Genomic DNA, 15,545 nt, shown 5'->3' with positions numbered 1-15,545 from the left:
GCGGAGTCCCGCAGCGTAGCCGGGCTGGAGCTGCCCCCGCCTCGCGGAATGCGCCGGCTTAAAGCGGCGATGGCGGCGGTGGGCCCGCTCCCACAGCATGGGCAGCTCTTGCCGTCGCCCTCACGGCAGCGCCGAGTGACCGCGGCAGAGCGCCGGGCCTGCCAGCGCCCCCACACCGGCACAGCCCCAAAACTGCGCCATTTACACAATCAGGTTGCAAAGACATCCAGGATCATCGAGTGCAGCCTTTTCCCGATCCCTGCCTTGCCAACCAGACCAGAGCCCTGAATGCCACGTCCAGTCGTTCCTTGGACATCTCCAGGAATGAGGACTCAGCAGCCCCTTCCACTGTCTAACACCCCTTCTATGAAGAAATTCTTCCTAATGTTCAATCTCAAACTCCCCTGCTTGGCTTAGGACTATGTCCTCTTGTCCTGTCACTCGTTTACTGGGATAAGACGCCAACCCCCCCCGGCTGTCCCCTCCTGACAGGAGCTGTGCAGAGCCACAAGGTCCCCCCTGAGCCTCCTTTTCTCCAGGCTGAGCCCCTTCCCAGCTCCCTCAGCCCCTCCTGGTGCTCCAGCCCCTTCCCAGCTCTGTTCCCTTCCCTGGACACCCTCCAGCCCCTCCATGGCCTTCCTGAATTGAGGGGGCTAAAAGAGACACGGCTCTCAGGGTACCTCAGCAGTGCCGGGGGTAGGGGAGGAATCACTCCCCTGCTTCTGCTGGTCACACTGTTTCTGATTCCAGGTGCCCACCCAGGCACACACTGTCGCATGTTCAGCCAGCTGTCAAACACCACCACCAGGTCCTTTTTTCATTTAAATGCTTTTCATAGAGAAAATAAAAAGTCTCTTGAGAAATGTGAGAAAACTGGTTGTGGGTTACCAGCTAAGCAATGCCTAACCTGGATGGTTTGTGCCATCCAAGGACATGATCCTAAGAAGGTCTGAGGGGACACAGCTCAGCTACTGTAATTTTTAATGAACTTTTGGTTATTTCCCTACCATAACCCAGCTCTCTGCTGCTTAGAGGCATCAGCTCTGCCAGACCTGGCCATACACTGCATTATGGTTTTTAGCTATCCTAAGATCTTTCTGCAACTTCTCAGGTTAAGGAATTGTGTAAAGATTGTGTAAAATCCAGAAATCCTCTAAAGCCAAAATGTCTCTGCCCACGGCAGGAAGTCAGGCTTGATGACCCTTAAAAGGTCTCTTCCAACCCAAGGCATTCTGTGAATCTATAAAACTGCTTTTACAGGAGAAAGTGCCTCCAGAAGCCTTCTCAGTAAACAGGAAACTACTCCTTGAGAAAAAACTGATAGGGGAGTCAAGGAAAGGCCTTGTAAACTTGGTTATATCCCGAGAAAGCCTGAATGCAGCCTGTGGCTGAAAGAACTGAAAAAACACAGTCTGTTCTGGGAAAAAATGCACATTGTTGTTTTAAAGTAAACACATGTATCCTACAGAAGTCCTTGCATGAAGAGCCCGAGCTGGACTGTTCACAAGGTCTGCACAGCACATACTGGTCAGCACGCCTGGAAATTGTCCTGCTGCTGGGAGCTGTTTTCACATGTGTGCCTGTTCTCACACATCAGTGGGGTGATTCCTCTTTCTGCCTCCCCACAGAGCCACGGTGAGAATGTCTGTGTTGAGGGCTCCCCCAGCACCCCAAGGGGCAGCAGAAGGGACACAGAGCAGCACAGAGTCACCGCTGCCTCGCTATTGTTCAGGCTGGGATGACACATCTCCAGTGGAAAATTGGATTTCCGCTGCTTCCCCCACTTTTCCTCCTTTTCTGAAAACAAGCCCTCTGTTGTGAAAGCAGTGCTGAGCTGATGCCATCAGGGCAGAAGCTCTGAAAACAACATGCTGATGGAGCTCCTCAGGTTCAGCAGCAGCCTGGCTGGTGCCTGAAGCTGAGAGTGGACACAGCAGGACGGGCAACAAGGAAAGCACATGGAAACTCGATGTGAAGAAGGGCAGGATTAGGATAGAGGTGAGAGGGGGGCAGGGACCACAAGCAGGATCAAAGGGTGTTGCCACAAATCCCTATCAGCAATGCAATGAGATCATCTGTCCATATGCAGAATGTTCCCATGGTTAATGGAAAACAATTCAGCTTCATGCAACATTCTTGGGTTTAGAGATAGTCAGTCTTAGCACCTAAACCAAATAACTTGTGTTTTTTAACTATTCACTTTCCAACATTTTAAAGTACCTGTGTAAGACCATGCACTACAATTTATTTAAAGTCCTCCTTGACATTTTAATGGTACTGATTGTAACAAATCCTGACAAAGAGGTATTTGCTGATATTTACTATTTGCCATCAAAATCCAGTTTGTACTCTTAATGTAATTTCACCTTAAAACACCCTGACAGATCAAGTGATGCAGTTATATTTCATTCAGTAAACCTACACTCATTCAACTGAAACCAGAATTAAATCTCATATCCCTGTGAAGAGATGATTTGTGCTTTCCTTTTCCTTTTTTACCTCCTGAAATAATCTATCAAAGCATTGCGACATATTCCCTTTAACCCATTTTCTTCCCAACACAGAAAAAAAGCATCCTTGTGTAAAATATCTGTGCCTTAAAAGCACAGAACCTAGAGAACTTCTGTGACTTTGCAATGCTTACAGGGTGAATAATATTAAAAATACATAGGTAAATAAATTGTTACAGCTGGCAACACCCCTGATGCAGAGTGAGTCATCCTGTGTGGCAGAAGTGGCCTGGGAGGAAGTGACATCCTATTTGATAGGATGGAACCTACAGTTAAGCAGCTGTAAAATAAGAGTATTTGTGGATAAGGTTCATTACTGTGCAGGGATCAGACACACATATTGACTGTAAGTTAATTGTAAGTTAGCTGTCTAAATGGGTATGTTCTTACTTCAGTTCTTTTTCGACATAGACATATCAGGTTAAATGATTGAGAAAAAGTGGGGAGAGACTAAGAACAAAGAGAAGAAATGCAAAAAGGAAAAGCAACATAAAAACCTGATAGGAAACAGCTTTTATAAAGGCCACTCCTACAGGAAATTCTGTCAGAAGGCCAGAATTGTCAAGGCTGGCGGTCTCCCTGTTAGAATAAACCCCTTTTAGGGGAAAAAAAAAGGTTGAAAAGGAAAAGCAGTGTTTTCTTTCCTTTTGATTAAAAAAAAAAATAATTAGGAGCGCTGTTGGCCTCTGTCCTTCTACAGGAGCTGAAAACAAGTGCTAGCACACCTATGCACCAAGATATTTGATCCATTTGGGGCTTAGGAGGTCCAGAATGTTTTTCACAAGAGTCACAGGGCAGCACTCACTTTAATTTTCACTCTTCCCATACTCATTTAGTATCAGCATTTATTCAAGGACAACATGCGTGTGTATAGGAAAGGAAAAGGCTAAGGAAATAAGGAAAAACTCAGAAATTTCAGACTGTGATAGCAGACCTTTGTTGCTCCATGTCCGTTAATTACTAAAACAGGTAAAAGTAATGCCCATAGAGAAAAAACCCTGCTTTTACTAATAAGAGCAAATAGATAGTTTTAGGATCCCCAAATTAAAACTGCTGTACACCCCAAAATTTCATTACCAGTAGATGTCAGTTTTCACTAAAAACTGAAGGACAGAAAAGCCCATGTTCACCATCAGCCTCATAGAGTCATCAGCCAGTGGAGGAGCCACCCAAGCAAGCGTAGGAAATGTCACTTGTCAAAATCTGGCTGGTTTGGGCAATAGAAGCTTCCAGCAGCTTCCTGCCCTTCTCTGTCATGCAGGGGGCTTCCGACTGGCCCCAGCACTTTTCTCAGCAGACCCAATAAAAACAACAGTAATCACAGCAGACATCCATCCCCTGGCCACCAAACAGCCAAAAAGACTTAAAAGAAAGCGAGTCAGCAGATCCACCAAAGAGTTGGTGAGGATGACTTAAAACTCAGAAAGGCTGGGTGACAATTCAGTTGCTCTTAGAGGTGGATGCAAAAAGAAACCCCTCTGCAGTCTCCAGTAGTGCCCTGGGACTAACACAGCACAGGATTGATGTCACAATGTATGAGAAATGCAATTTTGTATTAAAATAGGCCTTAAAGCCATCCTGCTCAGGAGAAATTCTTCCACAATCAAGGACAGGTGTGAAAGGAACGTGCATTTTTTTGGTTAATGGCCTGAGGTAGTCACAATCAGTACAAATACAGATACAGAATAAGTCAGACAACCATACAAGTTACTAAATATTCATATCTCATCACAATTTTATAGAAGCAGAAAGTTAATCATTAATAGAACTGAAAAACAGAGCTATTAGCCATGAAAGCAGAAGGCGTTTCATAGAATAGTTTATTTAGGTTTGACTTTCTTCATCACTCTTTTGCAGAATGTCCTAAATAATCTTGTATGGCAATTGTGGGTAGTTGCTGTAAAGGTGAATAAAAATATATCTCTGAATCTGTTCACATGAAGTAAGCTGCTTCTTTACAAGTTTCTGCAAACCCTGGAGAAATTAAAGATGTAAGTGGATCATTTTATCTCTTTTCTGAAGTGGGTCTGGGATGTAGCCTCATTTTTTCTTCTTAATACTGATAATGTTGGAAAAAAATGTGCTAAAACAAACAAAACATGAAAGGCCTGTGCAGCTTTCCACCTTCTGATTGTGGATTCAAACACAGCTCATCCTTATAACTATTGGCATGTATATAAATTGAATTTGTAATCTTTTTATCCTAGCAGATAAGATTTGTATATTTTTTCTTTACTCCCTGCTTTTATTCTGCCGTGTACCCCTGTGTGGAATTTAATCCAACACATCTTGCAGTCTACATTAGACTGTGGCAGTAACATCAGTAACCAAACTGTGCTCCCCTCCCCTCTCTGAGCTCTCCCCTTGCCTGTCCCACACCTTCCCATGGAGAGAGAGACATGCATGGAGAGGTGTGTTCAGCCTTGAAACATCCAGTGGATCTCTTGGAGAAGAGATGTTCCTCAGCATTTCTTTTCCCTTCCCTTCTCACTCCATTCTCAGACAGTACACCAGCACTGCATGGATGAAAGTGCACCAGGGGAATTGATTTATTTCTGTATGGTATTAAATTTACAGTATAGAAACACCACTCTGAGAATTTAGCCACCATCATCCTTGCACTGCAGGGTCTGCTGATGGAGTCTCTGCCACCAAAAAATCCCAGCAATATTTAGGTTTCCAACATGCTAATGAAGTTTGCTTTGTGAAGAGCAGGACTCATTTACCCTAATCCATTTGGATAATGCCTGAGCCCTGTTCTTCACCAACTTGCTTGGCTACACAAATCCTTCGAATGCATGAGCTGGGCCTGTTTACACTACACCAAAGCATTCTCAGTGAAGCAATCTTCCAAGCCTGATAAAATGCATCCCAGAAAGTGGTGTGTGTGTTGGAGGTGCTCATGGGGATCTCACCATGCAGGGTGCATGACCACAATGAAGTTGTTAAACAACTTCCTGGCTTTCCAGCAGAATTCCCAAGATTGTTTCAACAGAAACCTGGCTAACTTCTTTTGGCAAGTAACAACAGGGATCAAATTTTCATCCCAGTTCTTTATGGTCACAGCCTGTCTTTTCATGGCATCATCTGCCAGTCAGTCTTGCCATGACTATAATTTCATTACCAGTGAATTGTGATGTTCTATCATATGTAAAACCCTTCATTTCTTCATATATGATGGCTCTTGAGAGCAACCTTGGTTCAGGTGTCTCCCTCATTACAAGAGCTCACCTTTGCAGTCTGATGTTCTTTAAGCCTAGTTTTCATGAACTTTCCTTTGCTTTTCAAAAACAAAAGAAAAAAGCAGTCTCTGAAAAACTCCATCTTCTTTTAGATCTTTATTTTTCCTGTAAAAAACCTGTAATGCCTTGTATACTTTATGTTCTTAGCCTAAGGTCTCTCTTAGCCTTTGGACTCCTATGATTAATGACTCTTAGTCAAGGTCAGCTCAATTATCTGATAGAGGAGCCATTCAAGGAGACGTTCAAGGTCAGTCTGGACAGGGCTCTGAAACACTGGATCTAATGGACAATGTCCCTGCTTACTGCAGGGGGGTTGGACTAGATTACCTCAAAGTTCTTTTCCAACTGAAGCCACCCTGTGCTTCTCTGATACTCAATTGAGAAACCCAGTCTTGTCAATGACAGACTTTGAATGAGCAGAGCTCCTGTTTCTCCTGCTAAATAAATAGTTTGTCTTGACAAGCAGGCTGCAGTCTGGTTTGCTGTTCTGCCAGAAGAGTTAAACCTGGATGTCCACCTGGAGGCTGGGAACACTAGATGTAATTTTGGGATCTGGAGATGACTGATCTGAGCCAGCCACTTCTCTCTCCCCACATATCTCAACAATTTGTCTCTGCTCCCACAGGAACTTGAGGCAGAGCTCCTTCCCTGACACAGGACAGGAAGAATACAGTGAAGGGTGAGCAGCTTCAAGGAATCTGACCTAGAGGGCTGCTTTTGGGACTCATACCCATGTCCTTGGCTGTCTGGCAGCATGTCCCAGTTCCAGTCTTGGTACCCCCAGCTCACCATGCCTCCCCTGCATCGCTCTGTTGATGGTCAGACAACTACCAGTTGAGAGGACAGCAGAGACATTCTCTGAACTCAAAGCCCCCCTGCCACCAAAGACTAAATAGACAAAAGAAGCCATTGAGGGAAAATCTGTCTGGTCTCTGTAGCCAAGAACCCAAAATGAAAAAAAAATTACTTGGAATGAACAGAATCTTCTGAAAATACAGCTATATACAGCTATTATCTCTACAGAGTCTTTGCAAAGCTACAGAGCATACATGAACTGCAATTTTTAGAGGTTTCTAACCCGGCTATCCTTAGATAGATGCTTGCAAGAACACTGAAAGCTTATTCTTAACATCAATACCATCCCCATGTCAAACTGCCATTCAGATCACACAGAGTCACTGTGAAATATCTACAGTGGCTTTGATATAAATTGCATGTGCAAAATAAAAGAAAGCACTTAATTTACAATTAATCCTGATCCATAAGGCAGAGTGTTGGAACCTCATTCATTGGGAGGAACTGAATCCCTCTTTCCTTCTGTACCCATAACTTTTTTAATAACAGGAGGATTTTTCCTGCTGGTTGGAAGTATGCAAAATGCTGTGTAAAGACTCGCACGGCTACTTACAGATCATCAAAGCAAAGAGGAAAATCAAGATTGTTGAAAAGGAAATTATATTTTTAAACTCATCACTGCATATCATAAACAATGGGAAAATGTATAAAATACTTTATAAATAGACTGTTTCCTGCTGAAGTATCTTTTTTTTTTTAAAGTTCCACTAGCAAACTACCTAAGGAGGAGATTTAAAAATTATTATTATTATTAAAGTAAGAACTCAGTAGGCAAGAAAAAACACAGGTTTTATAGCTGTAGGCTGCATTTTGCTTCCTGGGAACCTCAGCATACTACCCACATTTTCATCCCTGACACTCAATTTATGGAAATATCAGAGGAACAAAGTCAAGTGTTCAGCAAAATGGAGTGGTTTTAAAGGGATGGGAAATTCTATACCCTGTATCCTGTTCTTTACTTCTCAGATCTTTAAAGAATAGGAAATCTGTAGCTTCTGGAACTGTTATTAATTTCTTACATTTTGGAGCTCTGGAAAACTTTTCCATCATGTGTTTAATTATATTAAAAGCAGCATATTTATTGTATTAAAAGCATTTCTCTGAGTAGATCAACTGCAACATTTATCTTTGATACAGTAAATTACCTCCAGCTATAAGCCCATTATTTTAAAATCACATGAAGAAGGAAAATCAAGATTTAGCATGTTGACTTAATAAACAATGAACTGTAATTGTTTGTGATAGAATTAACTTACAATAAACACCAGGGGAGGTTACAGAGGAGAACCTACATCTTTTTAGAATGACACTGTCAATCTCTTCTGCTCCTGTTTTCTCACAAAGATTCAGATTCCTGTCAGTGAAAGGTATTTTAAGTAGCATTGAATCAACATTGGAGATTTAGATACTATTTTAAATCACAGAATGCTCTTTAAAATAGCATCTCACTGTGACTGCCCAGTGTTTTTTTAACCTAGAATGTAGTTTTTGTTGGACTACTTTTTGACTTGAATCATTCTCAAAACACATTTCACACCTCCCCATCAGCCAGTGGTTTGTGGCAACAAAATTTTTGCCACCTGAACTCTTTGACTTCAAAGGTTAAGAAAACAAAAAGGCTCCAGAGCATAAACATCTTTATGCAGTAGCAGATACCATTCCATTGCCACCAATGCTTTGGTGCAACTCCCAAAGCTCCAAAATCCTATTGCAAACTTTATATGTGTTTGTCCTGCATTTTCCTATAGTTAAAATTAAGAAATTTCCCTGAGTGTGCCCATTAATTTACACAAATAAAAATGTAGTTCTCCACACAGTACTTGAAAGCATCATAAGCTTCCAGGTAATCACCGAAAGTTCTTTTCAGCTCACCTAAATTTAGGAAGTGTCCAAGGCCAGGCTGGATGGGCTTGGAGCAAGCTGGTCTACTAGAAGGTGTCCCTGCCCATGGCAGGGGGTGAACAAGGTGAGCTTTAAGGGCTTTCCAACCCAAACCATTCTGGGATGCTATGATTCTATTAAAATATTTAAAATTTTCTTTATATTTTTTGTCCCACCTTATGTTTATGTCTTCCAGTCATTCTATGCTCTTCCTGGATGTGACACCTGAAGTCCAAGGGAGCTAAGCAGCAGGAGACTTTGCTGGTTTGTTAACCTGTAAAACTCAGGTTGGAAAGCTTTTACTCATTTTCACCTCATCTCCAGCTCACCTGTGGACAAGTACAGGTACCCCCAGTTTTAACAAATTCACTTTCTCAGGACAAGAGGCAACAACAACCATTCCCTCACTGGAAGCCAGCGGGCCAGGTCCCAGTTTACCAACATCTGGCTTTGCAAACAGAGAAAACAGCATGAACAACACAGCACAAACAGATGACACGTGACTTTGTTAGTCCCTTGAAGTATACAGCAGACATTTGGCATTTTTCTTATGTTTAACCCAAGTACTCTCACTCACATTCCCTTCCAGGTCACAGTTGGGATAGCAGATGTTCTCCCAGTGTGTTACTCCCTTTGCATCCTGTGGTGGGGATTGCCAATTTAGATACTTTGTTACCACTTTGAACTCTCTCCAAATTTTTAACAGTATAAAAATGCTGGATGTGAGATTTGGGTACAATTTAGAAGGAATCTTTTCATGAGGATACACAGAAATAACAGAAATGTTTTTATACAAATGTCTTTGCAGCCACTATGCATTCGGGTCTTTTTCTTGCCTTATTTATTTACAATGATTTTAAAGCCCTTTTCAGACAATGCTTTCTGAAGATGTGGTTTTACTAAACTTGCTTTCCTGACAAAGCTCATTGACATTTACAAACCAGACCTGAGTCTATAATTAAGCTCACAGTAACTTCTCCTCCATGGCTCTCTTCTGGAGAGTCTCTAGGCAGTTTAAAGGTCATCTTACTGAGGCTGAACCTGGAAATCTTCAGTCCAAAAGCAAAGGCTCCATGGAAGCTGGAAGCAAAGTAAGTTACATAATGTGGGAAAAAGCCAAGTTACTTGCATTGTTTAGACAGCTTAGGATAGATGAAGTTGTGGGCAATGAGGAAAGGAGCCATCCCTTAAAAAGTAAATGCAGAAACCAGCATTTGGGACAGCTTCAATGCTCTTTGTTGTCCACTTCTAGATGTTGGTTACTATGGCTACCTGATGTAGACATTATTTTTAACGTATATTTTTTAATATTTTTGAGTCTGGGCAAGTATTCTACCTGGAAAGAATTGCTGAAGGATAAGATGCTGTTCCCACAAATGCTGATTTTTGGTTTACATTACAGATCATTCATGTAAGTAGCTTTGTGAGCTGAATCACAAGATCATACAGCTATGTCCATCACTCTGGTCCTTCATATGCCTGGAAATGTTAATGTCACATTGCTCAGAAACTTCTCTGGCTCAGCTGACCTCACACAGAAATATCTACCATAGTAGTCCTGGCTGTACAGAAATCTCTGACCTCAATATCTCACCCCAGCTGTGTGTCTTCTTCCCACCTTGCTCTTGTTATTCCACAGGCACTGTTCCATGTTGCTTTACTATTCTCTGTGCATGGTGTTTTTAAGGCTATAGCAATTTATCTCAAGAGCTGACAAGATGTTTTAAAACATCCTTTTGGTCAAAAATATCAAGTAGGCAACATTGGCATGGATCCTGATGGCTCTCATGATTGAGAGCCATCCAGGGAGATAAAGGTTGTTGTAACATTGGCTTGGTCCCAGTGATAAATTTAAAGTGACAGTTTAAAGTGACTTTACAGTCACTTACGGTGACACAATCAGTCTGAATCCCAGAGATGTTTCTCTCGGGAAAAAAAACCAAACAACTAAATAGTTTTAAAACTTTGTTGAATGTATGTGACTGCAAACACTATGTTTATGTTCAACTACTTTGTTGAATGTATGTGACTAAAACACAAAACTTCTGAGCTTTGAAAAAATTATTCTTGGACTTTTTCCTGACTGAGGGAAGAAGAAGAAATCTTAATCTGAAGGTCTTGAGAGTCTGCAAACCTGAAAATGCTTTCACATTCAGATGTTGATTTGTTTTGCTCATTGGTGCTGCACCCTTGGAATAAAGATTATCAAACAGCAGCCTGCAACTTGTAAGCTGTTTCTGCTCAGGGTTTGGTTTTTTCTCTCTTTGTTATGTGTTAGAGCCACAATTGCACAACTTCACAGCAGGGCAGATGAGGGCCCTAAGAACCCTTTACTCACCTGATTAATGGAGAGGTGTTGGTGTTTTGGGGACAAACTGATATAGAGATTTGCTCTGATTCTCCTATTGTCTGGTGATGAATGTGATCCTTAGCAGTCATTAGCATGTGCAGAGAAATATCTTTCTGCACAATTTATCCTAATTTATATCAAACCAACATCAATGTGTGTTGCACATTCAACTTTTACCTGCTATCCATGTCCTGGTATAGATGCTTTGTGAACCATTACCATGGGCATTCCTATTGAAAACAAGGAAAAGTCTTTGGAAGCAAAGTTATCTTTGTTCATATAACAAAGGTATCTTCTAAAATTGATGCACTGGAGATGTTCCTGAGGCTGACAACCTCTTCAGTGACTCTCCCAGCATAGGAAAGTTTGAAGTTCCTTAGCAAGCCCTTGGAAAGGCACTGTTGGTCTCTGCTGTGGGCAGGATTGGTGCAAGATGAAGATATTGAGCCACTGCTGTCTATTTTTGGTCTGTTCTTTTTGGTCAGCATGGCTTAGCCCCTCTTGACTTCATTGCCCTTGCTCCTCTTTACCAGCACAGCAGGGCCACTGTGCAGCTGCTGGGCTCACACAGGAGCATCTCTCCCCTGTGACTGCACAGAACTGGTCTCTATAAACACAGGATTGGTATTTTTTACCCCCTCTTCCTCCTCTCTCCTCTTGTGGCAGACTGCTGCCACGCCCAAAGGATGAGCAAAGCCAAATTCCATTCCTGAAGCATTGCTGAGCTTCCTGTGAGCAGCCTGCCAGCTCCACTAGCCAAAGCAAATGTCTGCACTAGCCATAAGGGAGGGGATGAACCATTTCATGGCAGCTGTAAAAGGTCACAGAGTAAACACCTGCACTGCTGCTCATCTGCTCTCCCAGCCATCCAAGCAGCTTAGTTGTGTGAGTTGTTTGCATGAGAGTCAGTGATACAAAGCTCTCTCCTGGCTTTGTGAGGTTCACATTACAAACTAGAGAATTAGCAAAATTAATTCATTAATTTGGGGTTGCTCTATCCACTGGGAGACCAGTTATTCTGTTTGAGATGAGTCTCAAGACCTGTAACACTTGAAAACTTTTGTCTGAGAATACACATTCTGCCTTTCCTGCATAAATCCATGCAAGTCCTGGGGCTTTTGGGTTTCTTTGTTTATAAGCATGGGAGCATTCCAAGAGATTATAAATATCTAGAAGCCTAAAGATGTCTCACGTTCAGGGATGTACTAGAAAACTTCTCATTTGGCTTCTAAGAGAAAACCAGGCAGTTTCTATTGCTGTGCCTAATTTTTGTGTTATGAGTTTAGTAGGCCTTTCCTTCTGCTTCCACAGTGGACTTTGCAGAGAGCTTACAGGTTCTCACTTCCTTCAGCTTTGTCTCTGCAGGGATACATTTGGGAGATGTCTTGGAACAGCTAATAATGTGACTGGATCTCAAATTCTTCTCTTTAAGAGAGTTTTACTTATTTTGTGTGCAACTGACTGTGTTCTGCTGGCCATGGAAGGTGTCCGTGCCCATGGCAGGGGACAATGGAATGATCTTTAAGGTCCCTTCCAACCTAAACCACTCTGTGATTCTATGATTTATGACTGGCCCTTTGGCTTCCTGTTCTCCATCCACAGATAGGAACTTTGGGCCAGCATTATAGCAATAGAGCCACATAACTTTATATATTGATATTATTATTCTTTCTGTTCACCATAATGGAGATTTCCTGCACTTGCCTTCTTTGGAAAATGCACTGATGCAGTTGGGACAACTCTTACTCCGCTTTTCCCCAAAACATCCACATGGCTGTTAATTCCTTTAGTAGAAAGTAAAAGTGAGGAAATACACATCAGGCACTGACTATAGGTTAGGAGATGTACATGAAACCAGTAGTTATGGGAAAAAAAACAGTTCTCCATGTATTTTCCAGTATAGTCTTTCTGAACAACCCTTTGCAGATGGCAGGAGGAAAACTTGGAATTCTGTAATACAGTCCTGGTATCTAAAACCTCTTTGCCAAAGGAACTGACTGCAGGAAACAGGGTGGGGCAGAGTTAAAGATTGCTCCTAAAGTGGAAACTTTACTTTTTCTTTTTAATTGCTCAAATATAGGAAGTGGTGCTCAAGTTTGTGAGGTGAAAGATTTTCCTACAGAGCCTCCACTTCTGTAAAATAATTTGAATGTGGCTTTATTAAGTGGTAAAGTGGAGACCATGAGGTAATTTTCCCAGGGGAATGTGAGGCTGTAAACTTATCCCTGTTAACTAAACACATTATTATTGGGCCTTGGTGTTATGTTCTTTTCTAATTTACCTTTATGAACCATAGCTCAACACAGTCCTGATTAATGGTTCTTAGCAAATGATAGAGAACTGTTAAGTTCCCCAGGGCTTTTAATGGGATTAAAAACTTTCAGTGAGAAAACAAACAGCAGAGGAGAGTTTGTTAGCTACTGCCTAGGCAAAAAATACTGCTGCTGGAATACAGAGAACAGGAATTCAGTGACAAATACATTTCAAATAACAGACACTAACATTAACATCAAATAATATTAACTAACATTAACTTTTTTACCAGTTCTTGAAAGCAACATGAAATTAGAACCATAGATTATATGACAAATTATCCGTTTATGACAGACAATGTTTGAACTGCCAAACTGCTTCCAGGCAGCCATTTCCAGAACTTTTCCCAGCAAAGCTGCAGGGGAGCAGAGCAGCTCCAGCTTTGGAGGGGTCATCTCAAACATATGGCTTTCAGACTTAAATAAAGCCTCATGATCTTTCATGCTAAGCCACTCACCTTGGTCAAGTTGTACCTGTGACATTAGCTTTCCTCCGGCTAGCACTCTTCACTCTTTGGATTTGGAGGCAACAAAAATAGATCAGTTAGTGAGTTGCAATCCTAATTTCCAAGATAAAAATTCAAGTAACTGTCAAGTGTTATCCTTCCTATTATGGTCGTGAGGCTATTGTTATATTGCTTTGTCTTTTTCCACTTGGAACTGGAAAACAGAATAAATCATTATTGTTTCCAAATCCTCTTATAAGAACTTAGTGATATCAAAAGCCAAAAATATTTGATATATGTGATATACAAACCCAAGGTGCCTCAGGTGGGTGCAGCAGAGAGCAGTCGATGGCACCGTGGCTCAGGCAGTTCTTTCTTCTTGAATTTCAGTAATTCAATATGCTGCTCAAGACCCATGAGTGCTGTGACACTCTGGCTTTTTGAAGCAAAGCACAGATCCATGCACAGTAAACTCACTGCTGGCTCTGTCTTTACTGGGAAAATGTACATGTCATTTCAGGTTAATTTTGGGTTTTCTGTATCCCGGCTGCTTAAGCTCCTCATTAGCATGTCAATCCTTGTTTAGACTGTGCCATTCATCAAGTGCAGGCAAGGATTATTGCTTCCCCACTTAACTGGCCATGATGGATTAGATATTAAAAACCAGACTGAATGTTGTTAGGCAGTACTTTCATGTTCAACACTCCTTAATATGTAAAGCACTAAGCACATAAATAAAACCATAACTTGTCATTTGTAGATGCTAAAAAGTCCATGGCTCCTTCTCCCTTCTCAACCTGTGGCTGAGCTCCCAGACACATTTTCACTTTTTTCAACACCTGGCTGTTCCCTTAAGAGCTCATTAACTTTTCTGCCAGTTCTTGAAAGCAACATGAAATTAGAATCATAGAGTGTCCTGAGCTGGAAGGAACCCACAATGATCACTGAGCCAAATTCCTGGCCTTGCACAGGACATCCCAAGGATGACACAAATTAGATCCTTATGGGAATGAACAGGGCTGTGGTGGTGAGCTGTACCCAAGATGCACAGATGTCTTGGGGAGCTACAAAATTCATCACTGCACCAGTACCAGAATCAGCAAGACCTCCCAGGACAACCAGTAGGGTACTAATGGTCACATTTTTAAATCTTTTCTTCCTAGTAGTAGTAAATAATAGCTTTACAGTTACTAATTAGAAACAATTACATAAATAGACTATAGAAAGATCAAGTTCACTCCTTTAACATCAAATACCCCAGTAAAACCATGTTTTGCTAGAATTGTTGAACATTGTACATACACTTGATAAACCTTGGTATCCTATTCTACTTCCTCACCTTGCATCCATCTCTTGCCTCCTGTTTAAATGCTGAAGAAATTAGACAGCTTTAACAGACACTAGATCATAGTCCAGACTTGTGTGATACTAAAATTAAGTGGAGTTATCTTTAAAACCACTGCACTTGTGCTTCATGCTGCCAGTTTGGTGCTAGTAACATGACTGAGAACAGCACATGTGAAGGGCAAGCCAAGGAAAGCAGATTCTTCTGGATGCAGTGACTACAAATGTGCAAAGGGAAGGTGGCTAATGCTACAGCACATCTTCCAACGTCCATCCCTGCTGACTCCCCCATAGCTTGTTCCTGGGCCCAAATGGAAAAGAAAAATAATTATGTTTTTTGTAACAAGGCATGGAGTGACAATTCCTCATTCATCCATCCATTCTCCAACCTACAGAAAAGTCTGCATCAGCAGAAGGAAGTGTGGGGTTTACTGCAGTAGAGCATGCAGGAGATAATACATGCTCCACAGTAAATTAAATTTGGAGATTAATATCTATCCTCTGTAATTCAGAGCTGGATTAAAGAAGCACTGCTTGACCCTTACCTAGTTTTTAAGAACTCCTCATGAGAACACAAAAAATGTTGGGCTTGCGTCATAACCACC

This window comes from Zonotrichia albicollis, chromosome 8, assembly GCF_047830755.1.
Source record: "Zonotrichia albicollis isolate bZonAlb1 chromosome 8, bZonAlb1.hap1, whole genome shotgun sequence".
NCBI lineage: Eukaryota > Metazoa > Chordata > Aves > Passeriformes > Passerellidae > Zonotrichia > Zonotrichia albicollis.
The sequence above is the reverse complement of the archived record's forward strand: the minus strand, read 5'-3'. Positions refer to the sequence as shown.